The sequence below is a fragment of the Molossus molossus genome, unplaced genomic scaffold (assembly GCF_014108415.1).
Source record: "Molossus molossus isolate mMolMol1 unplaced genomic scaffold, mMolMol1.p scaffold_m16_p_9, whole genome shotgun sequence".
NCBI lineage: Eukaryota > Metazoa > Chordata > Mammalia > Chiroptera > Molossidae > Molossus > Molossus molossus.
In genome coordinates this window covers 68,717,410-68,726,276 of record NW_023425403.1, presented here as the reverse complement: position 1 = coordinate 68,726,276, position 8,867 = coordinate 68,717,410, and the positions used below count along the sequence as shown (strand labels likewise).

At 35.3% G+C, this 8,867-nt stretch overlaps 1 long non-coding RNA gene across 2 annotated transcripts; it reads right to left on the bottom strand.

The window, feature by feature from the left end:
• Nucleotides 1-413: 413 nt before the first annotated feature.
• On the bottom strand, nt 414-8,156 carry LOC118622234. 2 transcript variants are annotated; one of them, XR_004958005.1, is made up of 3 exons: nt 8,046-8,156; nt 6,684-6,769; nt 414-461 (listed from the first exon to the last, which is right to left on the bottom strand). It is a non-coding gene; the product is annotated as an uncharacterized LOC118622234 (long non-coding RNA). The 2 variants fall into 2 exon arrangements; XR_004958004.1 differs by lacking the exon at nt 8,046-8,156 and adding an exon at nt 7,355-7,446.
• Between the last annotated feature and the right edge of the window lie 711 nt (nt 8,157-8,867).

The window sequence follows — 8,867 nt, the reverse complement described above, 5'->3', positions numbered from 1 at the left end:
ATTTCTTCTGCATTTTGATTTTGGTTGGCAAGAAATTTATACTTCTCGTCGGCATCTGATCAATGCCAGCACGTGTTGTTATTTTAATTGTGGTGAATTTGAAAGTGGCGTAAACCATGCAGTACCCACTGGGGAAGAACCAATGCCAAACTCTTATCATATTGCTATGGAAAATGTTTTCTATAGTAATAATTAATATCTATGCTGTTACAACAGGCATTACAAAAGTACACTTATTAAATTTACCATAACTATTTTCTCTCACTGCAGTAATTTATAACTGGGTGTAGGGAAGAAAAGTCAGAAAGGAATCACAGTGCAATTCAGATTTTTGAGTATCAGGTGGGTGCCGACTACTATTTTGGCATAAAGAGTAGAGTGGTGCGTAATAAATACCTATAAGGATCACATACCATGGTGTTTACATTCCAGCGGGGTCCATGTTCTCTTTGCTCTTAATACTGTAAAAAATAAATTCAAGGACAGGTCTAAGATTGTGCATCGGACAACTATGGAAAAGACAATGCATAACAGAAGCCACAAGCAGTATGAGTAATAAGCAATATGGTGTTTGATAAAAATTAAACAATGTTTTGAGCTCAGGATTTCCTTCCATACCTGCTATTCACATCAGTCCTGGTCTCAGAACAGAACTTGAGCGTCTAGGACAAAGGAAAGTAGAGACACCTGCTGGAGTGACAGGGTGAGGAAGCAGGAAGGAGCCGATGACAAAGACTATGGCATTTCAATAAGGTCACAGAAAGAAAACGATCAGGAAAATGAATAGACAAGAAAGCTTTGACTGCTAATCAAGTGCTTAAATAATTGGCTATTTCGAGTGCTTTTATTATAAAATGTAAAAGGGTAATAAAGAACAATTTAATATTTGGAGTATTTAATTCACAATTATTAAGTGTTAATTGAAAATTCATTATTTTTAGCCACCAATAATTAAAGTGTAATTTATAGTAGAGTTCCGGCTCCATTACAACATATTCTTGAGGTAAAATATATGGAAACAGGTATTTTCCTCCTTCAAGAAATTAAATCTCCAATATAAATTAGAAAACAAATACGTGGGCTTCCAGAATCCTTATCATGTTGGAGAGATTGAATTTACTTATTTTCCAGGAGCTATAACAATTAGATCTGTGAGGGGTGGAGGAGGAGGCCCCAGGTCATGGGAGGGGTGCTTTCTCAGCATGCTGTGTTAAAAAGCTGTTGTCTAAAGCAAAGACAGCAGAAGAAAATGTATTTTTTTAAAAAGGGCTCCTGTGAATTTATGAGAAGTGCATCACAAAGACAAATATTTCAGCCATGCAATTCCATTCGGCCTTTTCAGCTGTGTGTCCATAGCAAGTCAACGGCTAAATTGAAAAATCAATTCCAATTTAAATTATTGGAATAAAGAACACCAGGAGTCAGAGATAAAATGGCTTTGTTCTCTGAGATCCTTTTTAATTGGAAAGTTATTTCTTCAGGGTATTCTAATGGTTCTGAGGGAAGATTGCAAAATAAAGTTGATCGGCTGGGGGAAGGTTAATAGCTAATGTGCTTTCCTGGCCGTTCAGCAGCCTCCTGTCGTGATGACATCCCCCATCATATCATCGTATCAGGAAGGGCTGAAGATTCTAAATCACTTGATACATGCAAGGGCTGTATTTTCTCTGAGTCTTTCAAAAATCGCCCTGAAGCTGGAACCCTGGCAGACCCTTATGGCTTTTGCAGCCTTTCCAATTGGACTCACTTTTGCTTACAAATGTCACAGGACCCTTTTCTATGGGGATGTTTCTCTAACAATGGAGTGGTAATTAATGAAAATAAAAGATACCTGAAGAGGATGTTAATAAAAGCTCTGCTCTTTAACGACGGAAAAAGAAAGGAAAAAATGTGCAGGCCTGAATTAAACAGAGGAAAAAATATTTATAGACTTAGTAGATGGAAAACAAAGGTACAAAGAGAGGACAAAGGAAGTGACATGACATATAGAAAAGTATTACAAATATTCTTATCAAAAAGCTAATATTGGACAGAGTGAGGAACCAGGGTCATATTTGGAAAGCTTCAGCCTGAAGTTTAAAAACTAAGGTTTAATTAAACATATAATAACCTTTGGCTTTGCCTGTAGAAAACTGTTTAAGGCAGCTGTAGATTAAAAACCTTAAATGAGCATTTAATTTTAAATTAATAAAACAGTTATGGTGTGTGTTAGGAAAAGTTACTGAGGTTTGCTTAAGTATATTTAATTACTCTAAAAGAGATAAATCTCGTTTTCCTGTAATGAACTCAGAAGTGCAGATATAGTAAATATGTACTTACATTCTTGTTATTAATGCATTAAATTCGTAAGAATATTTAGGAATTTAATTAGCATTTAATAAGATAGCAATAGCAAATTACAGTACTTAGAAGTTAAATGTAAATTAATATTTTTAGTATTTAATTGATATTAACTAATTAATTACTGTTTATTACATGGCAGCTAGATTTATCTTTTATGGAGTTATTAAATCTCAATTAAAATGCTCTTTTAAGAAGGCACAGTCAATTAAAAATAATATTCTATAAGAATTTCATAACTCTATTCTCCCAGGACTTGTGGTGCATAAATGTATCAAATCAAATAACCAAGGTAGTTTAGAAAGGAACTGAATTGGGTCTATGCCTGAGTTGTTGAAGCACTAGACCTGCCCAGGTAAGAAGGGTTTTTAAATGAAAGTCAGATAGTATTTTTATCTATTAAAATTATAAGTAATGTATAGGCTTAGAAAGACTCTGACTCAGAAATATCTCTCCATAGAAAATGGTACTGTGTCCAGGGATTATTTCTTTGAGAAAAGTGACCACAGGTTATTAAAATAAAAGTGCTATTTATTATTTGTTATTTCCCTCTTCGTGTGACTTAATGTTTCATATACAACATGGCAATTACTTGGAAGTAGGTTTTGCCAGCAGGAGGCTTAGTAAGATCATTAACTCAATAAGGGGTCAACAATCAAATGTGTTAGACAGGAGGGGAAAAAAAAGACGGGAAATATACAAGTTAAAATTTTATTTTTCTACCAAGGCTATGTTCTTCCTGTCAGTTCCTTAAATGTAGTATGTGCTCAACAAATATTATATAAATGAAATGTATAAAATCTTCCATATCTGGCACCAAATAATTCCTGTAGGTACTTCACAGTTATTTTGAAATCTAATCTGAGACAAGATAGAGTACAGGTTATTTATCCATCCCCCACATTGGTGTAAACTTGCCTCATTTTAAATCCTGATTCTACCTCATTCAAGGTGTGACACCTTTGAAATGTCTTATTACTAGTACTATATATCACTACTCTGTGCTTTGGCATCCTTTATAATTACAGATGAGAGTACCATTTGAGGATTATCATAAGGACTGAGTTAATTAATGTAAGGAAATTTAGAACACCACTTAGCGCATAGAAATAACTCAATAAGTGCTTATTGCAGTTGCAATCTCCAATTTTAAAGTAGTCTTATTCTCTACAATTTGGAGCTGGAGAAGATACATTATGTTCTAGCACACTAAAAACAATTGGAAAACAAATTAGCTCATTTTTATCTAGTTTTATCCCCTTAAATAATTAATCTCAGTCATTGTAAATATTTATCATTACCCACAAGTCATTTTTTTGCACAGCTAAAATACTATGTGATTTTAATCTTTTTCTCATGAATCAATTCTTGAAGATCCTTTGTCATTTTTGTTCCTACAATTTTCAAGCATAATGAAGATATTAAATAAACCTATCTTACATTGATTCTTGCTTCTCTCAACTAGATATCTAACATCTCAGCTCAATAAATAGCCATTCATCATTATGTGTTTAGTCAGTCTTGGGTCTTGTGACAATCTTCTTACCTAAGCTCAGTGAAATTAATTTTCAGTTAATATTTCCCAAAATCATTTTGGAACACAAGTAATCCACTGATTATAATGCTTACTCATGTTTACCTGCAATAGCAAAATCTGTTCTTTAAATTTATCTATACACAACTTTGTTTACATTATAATTTATGACAGAAGTAGGTATTTTATACTCAATTTATGGCATTAATTCTCTGAAACCAGGAACTTAAAATAAGTAGAAATAGATTCTCATACCAGCCACCTTAGACATACCATTTATATTATTTTAGCTTACTTTCATTCTTCTATAGAAGAAAGACTTTGATAGAATAATCTTTTAAAAAGATAGAGTACAGGTTAATTATCCATCCCCCACATTTGTATGAACTTGCTTAATTTTAAATCCTGATTCTACCTCATTCAAGGTGTGGCACCTTTGAAATGTCTTATTACTATTACTATATATCACTATATTAATTATTTAAGGGGATAAAACTAGAAAAAAATGAGCTAATTTGCTTTCCAATTGTTTTCCAATTCTAGCATACTATTAAATTATACTGAACCAAACATGAAATTCTTCTCTATTGTTTGTGTTTGACTATGAATTTTTCCTTTGCTTGGCACTTTAACAAGTTACTTTTTTTTTCTGAAATGAACGCATAAAACAAACTTTTAATATAAAACCATTAGCCAAAAAGTTAAATAAAATGGGTTATTCTGACTTCTGTGAGCAATAACGACAAGGATACAAATACACTCATGATTAAAAGAATCAAAAAGCAGGAAAAACAATAGATGGGAAAGACAAGTCCACGGAGGTATGGTGTCTTGTTTCTTTAATTCTTCATCAGTCTCTGCTGATTCAGCTTTGGCCGTTAGATGTGTAAGACTAAGCCCTGTGGCAGTAAAGAACTAAAGAAGAAATGACAGAGCACTCGACAGATGTGCCGAAAAAAAAAAGTTTTACTCAAGAGGAAAAAGATTAAAGATGAGAAGGAGAAAAAAAGCAAACATTTCATCTGAGAAGTTACTCAGGGAAAAAAACAAGGGAAAAAATGGATACAGGATAGCCTTTTTGCTTTGAATGTTGAGTTGTGGGTTTGAAATTGACTGAAAGGCGCAAGGGGAGGACATGGATTTTCATCACTAATATTTTGAGTGGATCCAATCAGAGTTTGTTAAAGAAAAGTAAAAAAAAAAAAAAAAAAAAAATGAACTAATTGCTTTGAAAATCACTTAAAAGATCCGCAAGGAGAAGGGTTTAGTAGACAAGGAGAAACTGAAGTCACCAATAATGACAAAAATGTCTGAAAAGGGACAAAATTGAAAGTCTGAATTAGTGTGACATTTTGGGCTACAGGTCTGCTCCCACAGGGCAGGGAGTAAACAGGTGCTCCAGCATCCATTTGGGCTCACAAACTCAGCGGTCGACCACATTTCTGCATATATTCCTCAAGCCTGTTCTCATTCTGTTTTTGCCTTTGGTAGGCATTCTCCACCCACTTCTATCCTTGTTCTGTCTTTTAGGCTCAGCGCATGATATTATTATAAATGCTTCAATCTCATATCCTTCCAATATTCTCAGCTCTGCAAGTTTAGTACCCCGCCAACAATATTCTCTTTCAATTTTACCCAACTTTTGGACACTTCCTATGCTACCACATCCAAAAGGAATAGAAAACACTGCTTTTTCGTGCCCTGGTTTGCCAGCTCCAAAAAGTATATCATATTTCATATGCTACCCCTGGTGGCAACACTAGAGGAGGAAAACGCTCTTAGAGAAAAGAAATCCCTGGCATTAGTCAGCGCCTATCACAGAGGAATAGGCAGTGTTATTTTCATAACTGCTGATTATGTGTTGAGTGGGTTATCAGAGCTATAATTCAGGAGGAATTGCACAGAACAGAAGGCCCTTTCAAATGTACATGGAAACAACCACGCTCACTGCTCTAGCCGTGCCACCCACGTCACAGGTTAGAGCCCTTGACCAGTTCTGCAGGATCAGCATGCGTGTTAGCAGGGGGTGCAGCTGCACCTCCTCTCCAGGCCCCCTTTTCAGAATACTGACATAATTCCGGTTGAGGCAAGAGCAGTCATTGAGGGCAGAAAACAGCCTGCATCTGTTCTATAGGTTTCTTTTCTTTTCTTTTTTTCTTTATTGATTTTAGAGAAAGAGGAAGGGAGAGAGAGAGAAACATCAGTGAGAGAGAACATCAACTGGCCGCCTCCTGCATGCCCCCACCTGGGGATCAGACCCATAACCTGGGCATGTGCCCTGACTGGGAATCGAACCAGTGACTTCTTGGCACATGGGTTGACGCTCAACCACTGAGCCACACAAGCTGGGCTGTTCTATAGGTTTATTAATCCAAGAATAGTAGCCTTCTTTTTCACTTTGTGTTTAAATGGGATTCCTAGTTGTTGACTCACTAGGAGTTGTTTGGAGATTGCAACTAGGAGACCCAGGGATTCCAGAGAGACAGTATTTCCCAGTGCAATGAGAAATTAATAAATGCAGTCCAGAAAAATGCAGTCTGAGTTGGTTAAGCGTAATGCAAAATTACGGAGAAAAATGACTGTGGTGCATGGATAAGATATCAGATGCATCTCAGAGACTGACTTCCTGTGAGGCTTGAGGATGGGTGGAAGGTATTGGACTGCTAAAAAAGAGCTCTGTTGTCTGATGGTAAGTCAACTTGGAAAATCAGGGCTGCTGGGAAATATATTTAGGGCTACCAAAACTGTGCAATTCAAAAACAACATCTTTCTAAGCATTTGGAGACACAGAGAAAGAGTTTCATCCTACCTCAAACTTTAACACTCATGAAAGTCATAAGGGATCATTCTCTAAAGAATTCAATATGCAAAACCATCTTCCTTCTTGGTGAGATACTAGCAGGAGATAGAAAATAAGAAATCGCATCAGAAAACTTTAACTTGAAATCTAAATTAGGCCTTAAATATCTATTTATATAATTTATTTGTTACCAAATTCATCAACTTTATAACTCTTCAATAACCAAGTGGTTGTGCAGTTTGTCACTGTAAAAAGGCACTGGAAACAGAAAATGTGGAGGATGAACTCCAGGTAGTATTTCCATCACCAAGGTGGTAGCATAGCTCTTGTAGAATATACAAAGCATAACAGAGAGTATGGTGACGTTTCCGTGTTTCCTAGATTCCGATGCAGCCGTGATTATAGAATGCATAATTGATTCGAAAACAGTTGGGACAGAGAAAGAAAGAGAAATGTTTTTTTTTTTAATTAAAGAAATGAAGAAGTTACACTATTGGAAGTTTTAGTAGAGCAGTTGTTCTTAAAATCTGTTGTGAATCCCTTGATAACAGATGCTGAACTGGGATGGGAGGGGTTGCCTGTCCTCTGCCTACTGTCAAGTTTTAGAGAACCTTCTCATACAGGTCGAATCTTGAGGAGCACTGACTTAGAGAGAAAATGCCATGCAAACCTCTACTTACTTTTGTTTATAATAAGATAGATTTCCAACCCAACGTTGTGCAACCATTCATCTAGTTGGACTGATCAATCTTGTTTGGAAAATAAGTCTCTGGTCTCTGAGTAAATGAGTAATTATAGCGTTTCACTTCAATTTTAAGATACTGGAAAACATCAAGAATCATATTGACTCTAACTGGAATAGTTATAAAATTACAAAGTTCCCTTCTCTCAACTGTAAACATCTTTAAATATGATTATTTTAAATAATTTATGTATTAAAACTCTGCTAGGGCATTGCACCTTTTAATCCTCTTTTAAATTTCTTAATGATAAATCTTTATCTAATGTTCTTTTTTTAGATTTATTCTATTCTTGACACCTGCATGTAAGTTACCCATTAATATTAGCAGAAATAAAAATTTATGTGCATTCATTGATAGGAGAATAAAATCCTTCATACCACATCTTCAAATATAAGATTATAACTTCTGAGGATGTATTTGATCAGAGCAGAAAAGCAGTCTGATGTGTAACATTATGATTGATAATACATTGCAATTCATAATTGATACAATCTTAGATCTGCCAGTGCAACAAAAGGTCACTTTGAAATTTGATGAGGGCTAGAGCATAAGTTGGAAATGATATTGTATCATGTAAAGAAGGAAGACACTGACACAAATCTACTAATTCATAATAAATTAAAAATACCTTGGAAAGCACAGTAATTAACAGCAAGTTCCCAGAACTTGACATTCCACGCAAATGTCACTCCCTAGGGTATTACATCGGAGTGAAGTGTCCTTTCCCTCTCAGACTGAATACTGCTGAAGAAGTGCTGCAGAAAAAGTCAGTACTTGGTGAAATTTGGGATTTAAATAGTAGGTTGTTTCATTTATTTCTGTTTTTTCAGAAAACTGATTCAAAATCTTTCTTTTTTTTATATCTTCATGTTATTATGTACTCATGTCTATTTCTTTATATTAAAAAGAAATCAAAGCATTGGAGAATGGCTAAATGTTTTTGCAAAGTTCTCTGAGAGATGAGTTAGAGTTAAAATGGTATATTTATACTATTGAATCACAATATTTTACCCTCTGGGAAAGAAACAATTTTTACCAATGAATTGACACCAACATTGACCCAATAAGCCCGCAACCTTTTTTTTCTTTTTCAATCCTCACCAGAGGATGCGTTTTTTATTGACTTTTAGAAAGAGGAAGGGAAAGAGAGAGAGAGAGAAACATCAATTGCCTTTGCACATGCCTCAACTGGGGTTCAAACCTACAAACTGGGTGTGAGCCCTGACTGGAAATTGAACCTGCCACCATTTCGAGCATGAGCTCTAACTGAGCCACACCGCCCAGGGTGCCTCCAAACACTTTCAGTCTGAAACTACATCCACTTGTATAGAGAAAAACACCACATCAATCACCAGCCAGCCCAAATAGTCACATCAAAAAACACACTAACTATGGGATGAAGATTGGATCTGTTAAAACTAGTGCTAATACCCAAACATCTTTATGATCG